This window comes from Phalangium opilio, unplaced genomic scaffold (genome assembly GCF_054372755.1).
Source record: "Phalangium opilio isolate 3A_F unplaced genomic scaffold, DU_Popi_V2 ptg000352l_1, whole genome shotgun sequence".
Taxonomy (NCBI): Eukaryota; Metazoa; Arthropoda; class Arachnida; order Opiliones; family Phalangiidae; genus Phalangium; species Phalangium opilio.
Window position 1 is genome coordinate 8,566,250 of NW_028324228.1, and position 13,806 is coordinate 8,580,055.

General features: G+C 47.7%; 5 non-coding genes across 5 annotated transcripts; all 5 read right to left on the reverse strand.

The window, feature by feature from the left end:
• Positions 1 to 115: 115 nt before the first annotated feature.
• Positions 116 to 188, reverse strand: TRNAN-GUU (transfer RNA asparagine (anticodon GUU)). The gene has a single exon. It is a non-coding gene; the product is annotated as a tRNA-Asn (tRNA).
• A 1,247-nt stretch (positions 189 to 1,435) lies between these two features.
• TRNAN-GUU (transfer RNA asparagine (anticodon GUU)) lies at positions 1,436 to 1,508 on the reverse strand. Its single transcript has one exon. It is a non-coding gene; the product is annotated as a tRNA-Asn (tRNA).
• Positions 1,509 to 8,185: 6,677 nt separating this feature from the next.
• TRNAN-GUU (transfer RNA asparagine (anticodon GUU)) lies at positions 8,186 to 8,258 on the reverse strand. Its single transcript has one exon. It is a non-coding gene; the product is annotated as a tRNA-Asn (tRNA).
• Positions 8,259 to 9,653: 1,395 nt separating this feature from the next.
• TRNAN-GUU (transfer RNA asparagine (anticodon GUU)) lies at positions 9,654 to 9,726 on the reverse strand. The gene has a single exon. It is a non-coding gene; the product is annotated as a tRNA-Asn (tRNA).
• Positions 9,727 to 12,147: 2,421 nt separating this feature from the next.
• On the reverse strand, positions 12,148 to 12,220 carry TRNAN-GUU (transfer RNA asparagine (anticodon GUU)). Its single transcript has one exon. It is a non-coding gene; the product is annotated as a tRNA-Asn (tRNA).
• Positions 12,221 to 13,806: the final 1,586 nt, after the last annotated feature.

Below are 13,806 nucleotides of genomic sequence, written 5' to 3' on the forward strand. Positions count from 1 at the left end.
TTCGGTTAACAGCCGACGGCGTTAACCATTGCGCAACGGAAGCCCAAAGATAAAATGTTCGTCGTATTGTGGAAAAACTTTGGATTTTTACGTTACATGTGAGATTTCACAACACCGCTCCCGGGTGGGCTCGAACCACCAACCTTTCGGTTAACAGCCGAACGCGCTAACCATTGCGCCACGGAAGCCCAAAAATTAAATGTTCGTCAGGTATTGTGGAAAAACTTTGACTTTTTACGTCACATCTGAGACCTCACAACACCGCTCCCGGATGGTCTCGAACCACCAACCTTTCAGTTAACAGCCGAACGCGCTAACCATTGCGCCACGGAAGCCCAAAGATTAAATGTTCGTCAGGTATTGTGGAAAAACTCTGAATTTTACGTTACATCTATGACCTCACAACACCGCTCCCGGATGGGCTCGAACCACCAACCTTTCGGTTAACAGCCGACGGCGTTAACCATTGCGCAACGGAAGCCCAAAGATTAAATGTTCGTCAGGTATTGTGGAAAAACTTTGGATTTTTACGTTACATGTGAGATTTCACAACACCGCTCCCGGGTGGGCTCGAGCCACCAACCTTTCGGTTAACAGCCGAACGCGCTAACCATTGCGCCACGGAAGCCCAAAGATTAAACGGTCGTCAGGTATTGTGGAAAAACTTTGACTTTTTACGTCACATCTGAGACTTCACAACACCGCTCCCGGATGGGCTCGAACCACAAACCTTTTGAATAACAGCAGAACGCTCTAACCATTGCGCCACGGAAGACCAAAAATTAAATGTTCGTCAGTTATTTTTAAAAAACTCTGAATTTTACGTTACATCTAAGACCTCACAACACCGCTCCCGGATGGGCTCGAACCACCAACCTTTCGGTTAACAGCCGACGGCGTTAACCATTGTGCAACGGAAGCCCAAAGATTAAATGTTCGTCAGGTATTGTGGAAAAACTTTGGATTTTTACGTTACATGTGAGATTTCACAACACCGCTCTTGGGTGGGTTCGAACCACCAACCTCTCGGTTAACAGCCGACGGCGTTAACCATTGCGCAACGGAAGCCCAAAGATTAAATGTTCGTCAGGTATTGTGGAAAAACTTTGACTTTTTACGTCACATCTGAGACCTCACAACACCGCTCACGGATGGGCTCGAACCACTAACCTTTCGGTTAACAGCCGAACGCGCTAACCATTGCGCCACGGAAGCCCAAAAATTAAATGGTCGTCGGGTATTGTGGAAACACTTTGGCATTTTACGTTACATGTGAGAGCTCACAACACCGCTCCCGGGTGGGCTCGAACCACCAACCTTTCTGTTAACAGCCGAACGCGCTAACCATTGCGCCACAGAAGCCCAAAGATTAAATGTTCGTCAGGTATTTTTAAAAAACTCTGAGTTTTACGTTACCTGTGAGATTTCACAACACCGCTCCCGGGTGGGCTCGAACCACCAACCTTTCGGTTAACAGCCGAACGCGCTAACCATTGCGCCACGGAAGCCCAACGATTAAATGTTCGTCAGGTATTGTGGAAAAACTTTGGATTTTTACGTTACATGTGAGATTTCACAACACCGCTCTTGGGTGGGCTCGAACCACCAACCTTTCGGTTAACAGCCGACGGCGTTAACCATTGCGCAACGGAAGCCCAAAGATTAAATGTTCGTCAGGTGTTGTGGAAAAACTTTGACTTTTTACGTCACATCTCAGACCTCACAACACCGCTCACGGATGGGCTCGAACCACCAACCTTTCGGTTAACAGCCGAACGCGCTAACCATTGCGCCACGGAAGCCCAAAAATTAAATGGTCGTCGGGTATTGTGGAAACACTTTGGCTTTTTACGTTACATGTGAGAGCTCACAACACCGCTCCCGGGTGAGCTCGAACCACCAACCTTTCTGTTAACAGCCGAACGCGCTAACCATTGCGCCACAGAAGCCCAAAGATTAAATGTTCGTCAGGTATTTTTAAAAAACTCTGAATTTTACGTTACATCTAAGACCTCACAACACCGCTCCCGGATGGGCTTGAACCACCAACCTTTCGGTTAACAGCCGACGGCGTTAACCATTGCGCAACGGAAGCCCAAAGATAAAATGTTCGTCAGGTATTGTGGAAAAACTTTGGATTTTTACGTTACATGTGAGATTTCACAACACCGCTCCCGGGTGGGCTCGAACCACCAACCTTTCGGTTAACAGCCGAGCGCGCTAACCATTGCGCCACGGAAGCCCAAAAATTAAATGTTCGTCAGGTATTGTGGAAAAACTTTGACTTTTTACGTCACATCTGAGACCTCACAACACCGCTCCCGGATGGTCTCGAACCACCAACCTTTCAGTTAACAGCCGAACGCGCTAACCATTGCGCCACGGAAGCCCAAAGATTAAATGTTCGTCAGGTATTGTGGAAAAACTCTGAATTTTACGTTACATCTATGACCTCACAACACCGCTCCCGGATGGGCTCGAACCACCAACCTTTCGGTTAACAGCCGACGGCGTTAACCATTGCGCAACGGAAGCCCAAAGATTAAATGTTCGTCAGGTATTGTGGAAAAACTTTGGATTTTTACGTTACATGTGAGATTTCACAACACCGCTCCCGGGTGGGCTCGAGCCACCAACCTTTCGGTTAACAGCCGAACGCGCTAACCATTGCGCCACGGAAGCCCAAAGATTAAACGGTCGTCAGGTATTGTGGAAAAACTTTGACTTTTTACGTCACATCTGAGACTTCACAACACCGCTCCCGGATGGGCTCGAACCACAAACCTTTTGAATAACAGCAGAACGCTCTAACCATTGCGCCACGGAAGCCCAAAAATTAAATGTTCGTCAGTTATTTTTAAAAAACTGTGAATTTTACGTTACATCTAAGACCTCACAACACAGCTCCCGGATGGGCACGAACCACCAACCTTTCGGTTAACAGCCGACGGCGTTAACCATTGCGCAACGGAAGCCCAAAGATTAAATGTTCGTCAGGTATTGTGGAAAAACTTTGGAGTTTTACGTTACCTGTGAGATTTCACAACACCGCTCCCGGGTGGGCTCGAACCACCAACCTTTCAGTTAACAGCCGAACGCGCTAACCATTGCGCCACGGAAGCCCAACGATTAAATGTTCGTCAGATATTGTGGAAAAACTTTGGATTTTTACGTTACATGTGAGATTTCACAACACCGCTCTTGGGTGGGCTCGAACCACCAACCTTTCGGTTAACAGCCGACGGCGTTAACCATTGCGCAACGGAAGCCCAAAGATTAAATGTTCGTCAGGTATTGTGGAAAAACTTTGACTTTTTACGTCACATCTGAGACATCAAAACACCGCTCACGGATGGGCTCGAACCACTAACCTTTCGGTTAACAGCCGAACGCGCTAACCATTGCGCCACGGAAGCCCAAAAATTAAATGGTCGTCGGGTATTGTGGAAACATTTTGGCTTTTTACGTTACATGTGAGAGCTCACAACACTGCTCCCGGGTGGGCTCGAACCACCAACCTTTCTGTTAACAGCCGAACGCGCTAACCATTGCGCCACAGAAGCCCAAAGATTAAATGTTCGTCAGGTATTTTTAAAAAACTCTGAGTTTTACGTTACCTGTGAGATTTCACAACACCGCTCCCGGATGGGCTCGAACCACCAACCTTTCGGTTAACAGCCGACGGCGTTAACCATTGCGCAACGGAAGCCCAAAGATTAAATGTTCGTCAGGTATTGTGGAAAAACTTTGGATTTTTACGTTACATGTGAGATTTCACAACACCGCTCCCGGGTGGGCTCGAGCCACCAACCTTTCGGTTAACAGCCGACGGCGTTAACCATTGCGCAACGGAAGCCCAAAGATTAAATGTTCGTCAGGTGTTGTGGAAAAACTTTGACTTTTTACGTCACATCTCAGACCTCACAACACCGCTCACGGATGGGCTCGAACCACCAACCTTTCGGTTAACAGCCGAACGCGCTAACCATTGCGCCACGGAAGCCCAAAAATTAAATGGTCGTCGGGTATTGTGGAAACACTTTGGCTTTTTACGTTACATGTGAGAGCTCACAACACCGCTCCCGGGTGAGCTCGAACCACCAACCTTTCTGTTAACAGCCGAACGCGCTAACCATTGCGCCACAGAAGCCCAAAGATTAAATGTTCGTCAGGTATTTTTAAAAAACTCTGAATTTTACGTTACATCTAAGACCTCACAACACCGCTCCCGGATGGGCTTGAACCACCAACCTTTCGGTTAACAGCCGACGGCGTTAACCATTGCGCAACGGAAGCCCAAAGATAAAATGTTCGTCAGGTATTGTGGAAAAACTTTGGATTTTTACGTTACATGTGAGATTTCACAACACCGCTCCCGGGTGGGCTCGAACCACCAACCTTTCGGTTAACAGCCGAGCGCGCTAACCATTGCGCCACGGAAGCCCAAAAATTAAATGTTCGTCAGGTATTGTGGAAAAACTTTGACTTTTTACGTCACATCTGAGACCTCACAACACCGCTCCCGGATGGTCTCGAACCACCAACCTTTCAGTTAACAGCCGAGCGCGCTAACCATTGCGCCACGGAAGCCCAAAGATTAAATGTTCGTCAGGTATTGTGGAAAAACTCTGAATTTTACGTTACATCTATGACCTCACAACACCGCTCCCGGATGGGCTCGAACCACCAACCTTTCGGTTAACAGCCGACGGCGTTAACCATTGCGCAACGGAAGCCCAAAGATTAAATGTTCGTCAGGTATTGTGGAAAAACTTTGGATTTTTACGTTACATGTGAGATTTCACAACACCGCTCCCGGGTGGGCTCGAGCCACCAACCTTTCGGTTAACAGCCGAACGCGCTAACCATTGCGCCACGGAAGCCCAAAGATTAAACGGTCGTCAGGTATTGTGGAAAAACTTTGACTTTTTACGTCACATCTGAGACTTCACAACACCGCTCCCGGATGGGCTCGAACCACAAACCTTTTGAATAACAGCAGAACGCTCTAACCATTGCGCCACGGAAGCCCAAAAATTAAATGTTCGTCAGTTATTTTTAAAAAACTGTGAATTTTACGTTACATCTAAGACCTCACAACACAGCTCCCGGATGGGCACGAACCACCAACCTTTCGGTTAACAGCCGACGGCGTTAACCATTGCGCAACGGAAGCCCAAAGATTAAATGTTCGTCAGGTATTGTGGAAAAACTTTGGAGTTTTACGTTACCTGTGAGATTTCACAACACCGCTCCCGGGTGGGCTCGAACCACCAACCTTTCAGTTAACAGCCGAACGCGCTAACCATTGCGCCACGGAAGCCCAACGATTAAATGTTCGTCAGATATTGTGGAAAAACTTTGGATTTTTACGTTACATGTGAGATTTCACAACACCGCTCTTGGGTGGGCTCGAACCACCAACCTTTCGGTTAACAGCCGACGGCGTTAACCATTGCGCAACGGAAGCCCAAAGATTAAATGTTCGTCAGGTATTGTGGAAAAACTTTGACTTTTTACGTCACATCTGAGACATCAAAACACCGCTCACGGATGGGCTCGAACCACTAACCTTTCGGTTAACAGCCGAACGCGCTAACCATTGCGCCACGGAAGCCCAAAAATTAAATGGTCGTCGGGTATTGTGGAAACATTTTGGCTTTTTACGTTACATGTGAGAGCTCACAACACTGCTCCCGGGTGGGCTCGAACCACCAACCTTTCTGTTAACAGCCGAACGCGCTAACCATTGCGCCACAGAAGCCCAAAGATTAAATGTTCGTCAGGTATTTTTAAAAAACTCTGAGTTTTACGTTACCTGTGAGATTTCACAACACCGCTCCCGGATGGGCTCGAACCACCAACCTTTCGGTTAACAGCCGACGGCGTTAACCATTGCGCAACGGAAGCCCAAAGATTAAATGTTCGTCAGGTATTGTGGAAAAACTTTGGATTTTTACGTTACATGTGAGATTTCACAACACCGCTCCCGGGTGGGCTCGAGCCACCAACCTTTCGGTTAACAGCCGAACGCGCTAACCATTGCGCCACGGAAGCCCAAAGATTAAACGGTCGTCAGGTATTGTGGAAAAACTTTGACTTTTTACGTCACATCTGAGACTTCACAACACCGCTCCCGGATGGGCTCGAACCACAAACCTTTTGAATAACAGCAGAACGCTCTAACCATTGCGCCACGGAAGCCCAAAAATTAAATGTTCGTCAGTTATTTTTAAAAAACTGTGAATTTTACGTTACATCTAAGACCTCACAACACAGCTCCCGGATGGGCACGAACCACCAACCTTTCGGTTAACAGCCGACGGCGTTAACCATTGCGCAACGGAAGCCCAAAGATTAAATGTTCGTCAGGTATTGTGGAAAAACTTTGGAGTTTTACGTTACCTGTGAGATTTCACAACACCGCTCCCGGGTGGGCTCGAACCACCAACCTTTCAGTTAACAGCCGAACGCGCTAACCATTGCGCCACGGAAGCCCAACGATTAAATGTTCGTCAGATATTGTGGAAAAACTTTGGATTTTTACGTTACATGTGAGATTTCACAACACCGCTCTTGGGTGGGCTCGAACCACCAACCTTTCGGTTAACAGCCGACGGCGTTAACCATTGCGCAACGGAAGCCCAAAGATTAAATGTTCGTCAGGTATTGTGGAAAAACTTTGACTTTTTACGTCACATCTGAGACATCAAAACACCGCTCACGGATGGGCTCGAACCACTAACCTTTCGGTTAACAGCCGAACGCGCTAACCATTGCGCCACGGAAGCCCAAAAATTAAATGGTCGTCGGGTATTGTGGAAACACTTTGGCTTTTTACGTTACATGTGAGAGCTCACAACACTGCTCCCGGGTGGGCTCGAACCACCAACCTTTCTGTTAACAGCCGAACGCGCTAACCATTGCGCCACAGAAGCCCAAAGATTAAATGTTCGTCAGGTATTTTTAAAAAACTCTGAGTTTTACGTTACCTGTGAGATTTCACAACACCGCTCCCGGATGGGCTCGAACCACCAACCTTTCGGTTAACAGCCGACGGCGTTAACCATTGCGCAACGGAAGCCCAAAGATTAAATGTTCGTCAGGTATTGTGGAAAAACTTTGGATTTTTACGTTACATGTGAGATTTCACAACACCGCTCCCGGGTGGGCTCGAGCCACCAACCTTTCGGTTAACAGCCGAACGCGCTAACCATTGCGCCACGGAAGCCCAAAGATTAAACGGTCGTCAGGTATTGTGGAAAAACTTTGACTTTTTACGTCACATCTGAGACTTCACAACACCGCTCCCGGATGGGCTCGAACCACAAACCTTTTGAATAACAGCAGAACGCTCTAACCATTGCGCCACGGAAGCCCAAAAATTAAATGTTCGTCAGTTATTTTTAAAAAACTGTGAATTTTACGTTACATCTAAGACCTCACAACACAGCTCCCGGATGGGCACGAACCACCAACCTTTCGGTTAACAGCCGACGCCGTTAACCATTGCGCAACGGAAGCCCAAAGATTAAATGTTCGTCAGGTATTGTGGAAAAACTTTGGAGTTTTACGTTACCTGTGAGATTTCACAACACCGCTCCCGGGTGGGCTCGAACCACCAACCTTTCAGTTAACAGCCGAACGCGCTAACCATTGCGCCACGGAAGCCCAACGATTAAATGTTCGTCAGATATTGTGGAAAAACTTTGGATTTTTACGTTACATGTGAGATTTCACAACACCGCTCTTGGGTGGGCTCGAACCACCAACCTTTCGGTTAACAGCCGACGGCGTTAACCATTGCGCAACGGAAGCCCAAAGATTAAATGTTCGTCAGGTATTGTGGAAAAACTTTGACTTTTTACGTCACATCTGAGACATCAAAACACCGCTCACGGATGGGCTCGAACCACTAACCTTTCGGTTAACAGCCGAACGCGCTAACCATTGCGCCACGGAAGCCCAAAAATTAAATGGTCGTCGGGTATTGTGGAAACACTTTGGCTTTTTACGTTACATGTGAGAGCTCACAACACTGCTCCCGGGTGGGCTCGAACCACCAACCTTTCTGTTAACAGCCGAACGCGCTAACCATTGCGCCACAGAAGCCCAAAGATTAAATGTTCGTCAGGTATTTTTAAAAAACTCTGAGTTTTACGTTACCTGTGAGATTTCACAACACCGCTCCCGGGTGGGCTCGAACCACCAACCTTTCGGTTAACAGCCGAACGCGCTAACCATTGCGCCACGGAAGCCCAAAAATTAAATGGTCGTCGGGTATTGTGGAAACACTTTGGCTTTTTACGTTACATGTGAGAGCTCACAACACCGCTCCCGGGTGGGCTCGAACCACCAACCTTTCGGTTAACAGCCGAACGCGCTAACCATTGCGCCACAGAAGCCCAACGATTAAATGTTCGTCAGGTATTGTGGAAAAACTTTGGATTTTTACGTTACATGTGAGATTTCACAACACCGCTCTTGGGTGGGCTCGAACCACCAACCTTTCGGTTAACAGCCGACGGCGTTAACCATTGCGCAACGGAAGCCCAAAAATTAAATGTTCGTCAGGTGTTGTGGAAAAACTTTGACTTTTTACGTCACATCTCAGACCTCACAACACCGCTCACGGATGGGCTCGAACCACCAACCTTTCGGTTAACAGCCGAACGCGCTAACCATTGCGCAACGGAAGCCCAAAGATAAAATGTTCGTCGGGTATTGTGGAAACACTTTGGCTTTTTACGTTACATGTGAGAGCTCACAACACCGCTCCCGGGTAGGCTCGAACCACCAACCTTTCTGTTAACAGCCGAACGCGCTAACCATTGCGCCACAGAAGCCCAAAGATTAAATGTTCGTCAGTTATTTTTAAAAAACTCTGAATTTTACGTTACATCTAAGACCTCACAACACAGCTCCCGGATGGGCACGAACCACCAACCTTTCGGTTAACAGCCGACGGCGTTAACCATTGCGCAACGGAAGCCCAAAGATTAAATGTTCGTCAGGTATTGTGGAAAAACTTTGGAGTTTTACGTTACCTGTGAGATTTCACAACACCGCTCCCGGGTGGGCTCGAACCACCAACCTTTCAGTTAACAGCCGAACGCGCTAACCATTGCGCCACGGAAGCCCAACGATTAAATGTTCGTCAGATATTGTGGAAAAACTTTGGATTTTTACGTTACATGTGAGATTTCACAACACCGCTCTTGGGTGGGCTCGAACCACCAACCTTTCGGTTAACAGCCGACGGCGTTAACCATTGCGCAACGGAAGCCCAAAGATTAAATGTTCGTCAGGTATTGTGGAAAAACTTTGACTTTTTACGTCACATCTGAGACATCAAAACACCGCTCACGGATGGGCTCGAACCACTAACCTTTCGGTTAACAGCCGAACGCGCTAACCATTGCGCCACGGAAGCCCAAAAATTAAATGGTCGTCGGGTATTGTGGAAACACTTTGGCTTTTTACGTTACATGTGAGAGCTCACAACACTGCTCCCGGGTGGGCTCGAACCACCAACCTTTCTGTTAACAGCCGAACGCGCTAACCATTGCGCCACAGAAGCCCAAAGATTAAATGTTCGTCAGGTATTTTTAAAAAACTCTGAGTTTTACGTTACCTGTGAGATTTCACAACACCGCTCCCGGGTGGGCTCGAACCACCAACCTTTCGGTTAACAGCCGAACGCGCTAACCATTGCGCCACGGAAGCCCAAAAATTAAATGGTCGTCGGGTATTGTGGAAACACTTTGGCTTTTTACGTTACATGTGAGAGCTCACAACACCGCTCCCGGGTGGGCTCGAACCACCAACCTTTCGGTTAACAGCCGAACGCGCTAACCATTGCGCCACAGAAGCCCAACGATTAAATGTTCGTCAGGTATTGTGGAAAAACTTTGGATTTTTACGTTACATGTGAGATTTCACAACACCGCTCTTGGGTGGGCTCGAACCACCAACCTTTCGGTTAACAGCCGACGGCGTTAACCATTGCGCAACGGAAGCCCAAAAATTAAATGTTCGTCAGGTGTTGTGGAAAAACTTTGACTTTTTACGTCACATCTCAGACCTCACAACACCGCTCACGGATGGGCTCGAACCACCAACCTTTCGGTTAACAGCCGAACGCGCTAACCATTGCGCAACGGAAGCCCAAAGATAAAATGTTCGTCGGGTATTGTGGAAACACTTTGGCTTTTTACGTTACATGTGAGAGCTCACAACACCGCTCCCGCGTGGGCTCGAACCACCAACCTTTCTGTTAACAGCCGAACGCGCTAACCATTGCGCCACAGAAGCCCAAAGATTAAATGTTCGTCAGGTATTTTTAAAAAACTCTGAATTTTACGTTACATCTAAGACCTCACAACACCGCTCCCGGATGGGCTCGAACCACCAACCTTTCGGTTAACAGCCGAACGCGCTAACCATTGCGCCACGGAAGCCCAAAAATTAAATGTTCGTCAGTTATTTTTAAAAAACTCTGAATTTTACGTTACATCTAAGACCTCACAACACCGCTCCCGGATGGGCTTGAACCACCAACCTTTCGGTTAACAGCCGACGGCGTTAACCATTGCGCAACGGAAGCCCAAAGATAAAATGTTCGTCAGGTATTGTGGAAAAACTTTGGATTTTTACGTTACATGTGAGATTTCACAACACCGCTCCCGGGTGGGCTCGAACCACCAACCTTTCGGTTAACAGCCGAGCGCGCTAACCATTGCGCCACGGAAGCCCAAAAATTAAATGTTCGTCAGGTATTGTGGAAAAACTTTGACTTTTTACGTCACATCTGAGACCTCACAACACCGCTCCCGGATGGTCTCGAACCACCAACCTTTCAGTTAACAGCCGAACGCGCTAACCATTGCGCCACGGAAGCCCAAAGATTAAATGTTCGTCAGGTATTGTGGAAAAACTCTGAATTTTACGTTACATCTATGACCTCACAACACCGCTCCCGGATGGGCTCGAACCACCAACCTTTCGGTTAACAGCCGACGGCGTTAACCATTGCGCAACGGAAGCCCAAAGATTAAATGTTCGTCAGGTATTGTGGAAAAACTTTGGATTTTTACGTTACATGTGAGATTTCACAACACCGCTCCCGGGTGGGCTCGAGCCACCAACCTTTCGGTTAACAGCCGAACGCGCTAACCATTGCGCCACGGAAGCCCAAAGATTAAACGGTCGTCAGGTATTGTGGAAAAACTTTGACTTTTTACGTCACATCTGAGACTTCACAACACCGCTCCCGGATGGGTTCGAACCACAAACCTTTTGAATAACAGCAGAACGCTCTAACCATTGCGCCACGGAAGCCCAAAAATTAAATGTTCGTCAGTTATTTTTAAAAAACTGTGAATTTTACGTTACATCTAAGACCTCACAACACAGCTCCCGGATGGGCACGAACCACCAACCTTTCGGTTAACAGCCGACGGCGTTAACCATTGCGCAACGGAAGCCCAAAGATTAAATGTTCGTCAGGTATTGTGGAAAAACTTTGGAGTTTTACGTTACCTGTGAGATTTCACAACACCGCTCCCGGGTGGGCTCGAACCACCAACCTTTCAGTTAACAGCCGAACGCGCTAACCATTGCGCCACGGAAGCCCAACGATTAAATGTTCGTCAGATATTGTGGAAAAACTTTGGATTTTTACGTTACATGTGAGATTTCACAACACCGCTCTTGGGTGGGCTCGAACCACCAACCTTTCGGTTAACAGCCGACGGCGTTAACCATTGCGCAACGGAAGCCCAAAGATTAAATGTTCGTCAGGTATTGTGGAAAAACTTTGACTTTTTACGTCACATCTGAGACATCAAAACACCGCTCACGGATGGGCTCGAACCACTAACCTTTCGGTTAACAGCCGAACGCGCTAACCATTGCGCCACGGAAGCCCAAAAATTAAATGGTCGTCGGGTATTGTGGAAACACTTTGGCTTTTTACGTTACATGTGAGAGCTCACAACACTGCTCCCGGGTGGGCTCGAACCACCAACCTTTCTGTTAACAGCCGAACGCGCTAACCATTGCGCCACAGAAGCCCAAAGATTAAATGTTCGTCAGGTATTTTTAAAAAACTCTGAGTTTTACGTTACCTGTGAGATTTCACAACACCGCTCCCGGGTGGGCTCGAACCACCAACCTTTCGGTTAACAGCCGAACGCGCTAACCATTGCGCCACGGAAGCCCAAAAATTAAATGGTCGTCGGGTATTGTGGAAACACTTTGGCTTTTTACGTTACATGTGAGAGCTCACAACACCGCTCCCGGGTGGGCTCGAACCACCAACCTTTCGGTTAACAGCCGAACGCGCTAACCATTGCGCCACAGAAGCCCAACGATTAAATGTTCGTCAGGTATTGTGGAAAAACTTTGGATTTTTACGTTACATGTGAGATTTCACAACACCGCTCTTGGGTGGGCTCGAACCACCAACCTTTCGGTTAACAGCCGACGGCGTTAACCATTGCGCAACGGAAGCCCAAAAATTAAATGTTCGTCAGGTGTTGTGGAAAAACTTTGACTTTTTACGTCACATCTCAGACCTCACAACACCGCTCACGGATGGGCTCGAACCACCAACCTTTCGGTTAACAGCCGAACGCGCTAACCATTGCGCAACGGAAGCCCAAAGATAAAATGTTCGTCGGGTATTGTGGAAACACTTTGGCTTTTTACGTTACATGTGAGAGCTCACAACACCGCTCCCGGGTGGGCTCGAACCACCAACCTTTCTGTTAACAGCCGAACGCGCTAACCATTGCGCCACAGAAGCCCAAAGATTAAATGTTCGTCAGGTATTTTTAAAAAACTCTGAATTTTACGTTACATCTAAGACCTCACAACACCGCTCCCGGATGGGCTCGAACCACCAACCTTTCGGTTAACAGCCGAACGCGCTAACCATTGCGCCACGGAAGCCCAAAAATTAAATGTTCGTCAGTTATTTTTAAAAAACTCTGAATTTTACGTTACATCTAAGACCTCACAACACCGCTCCCGGATGGGCTTGAACCACCAACCTTTCGGTTAACAGCCGACGGCGTTAACCATTGCGCAACGGAAGCCCAAAGATAAAATGTTCGTCAGGTATTGTGGAAAAACTTTGGATTTTTACGTTACATGTGAGATTTCACAACACCGCTCCCGGGTGGGCTCGAACCACCAACCTTTCGGTTAACAGCCGAGCGCGCTAACCATTGCGCCACGGAAGCCCAAAAATTAAATGTTCGTCAGGTATTGTGGAAAAACTTTGACTTTTTACGTCACATCTGAGACCTCACAACACCGCTCCCGGATGGTCTCGAACCACCAACCTTTCAGTTAACAGCCGAACGCGCTAACCATTGCGCCACGGAAGCCCAAAGATTAAATGTTCGTCAGGTATTGTGGAAAAACTCTGAATTTTACGTTACATCTATGACCTCACAACACCGCTCCCGGATGGGCTCGAACCACCAACCTTTCGGTTAACAGCCGACGGCGTTAACCATTGCGCAACGGAAGCCCAAAGATTAAATGTTCGTCAGGTATTGTGGAAAAACTTTGGATTTTTACGTTACATGTGAGATTTCACAACACCGCTCCCGGGTGGGCTCGAGCCACCAACCTTTCGGTTAACAGCCGAACGCGCTAACCATTGCGCCACGGAAGCCCAAAGATTAAACGGTCGTCAGGTATTGTGGAAAAACTTTTACTTTTTACGTCACATCTGAGACTTCACAACACCGCTCCCGGATGGGCTCGAACCACAAACCTTTTGAATAACAGCAG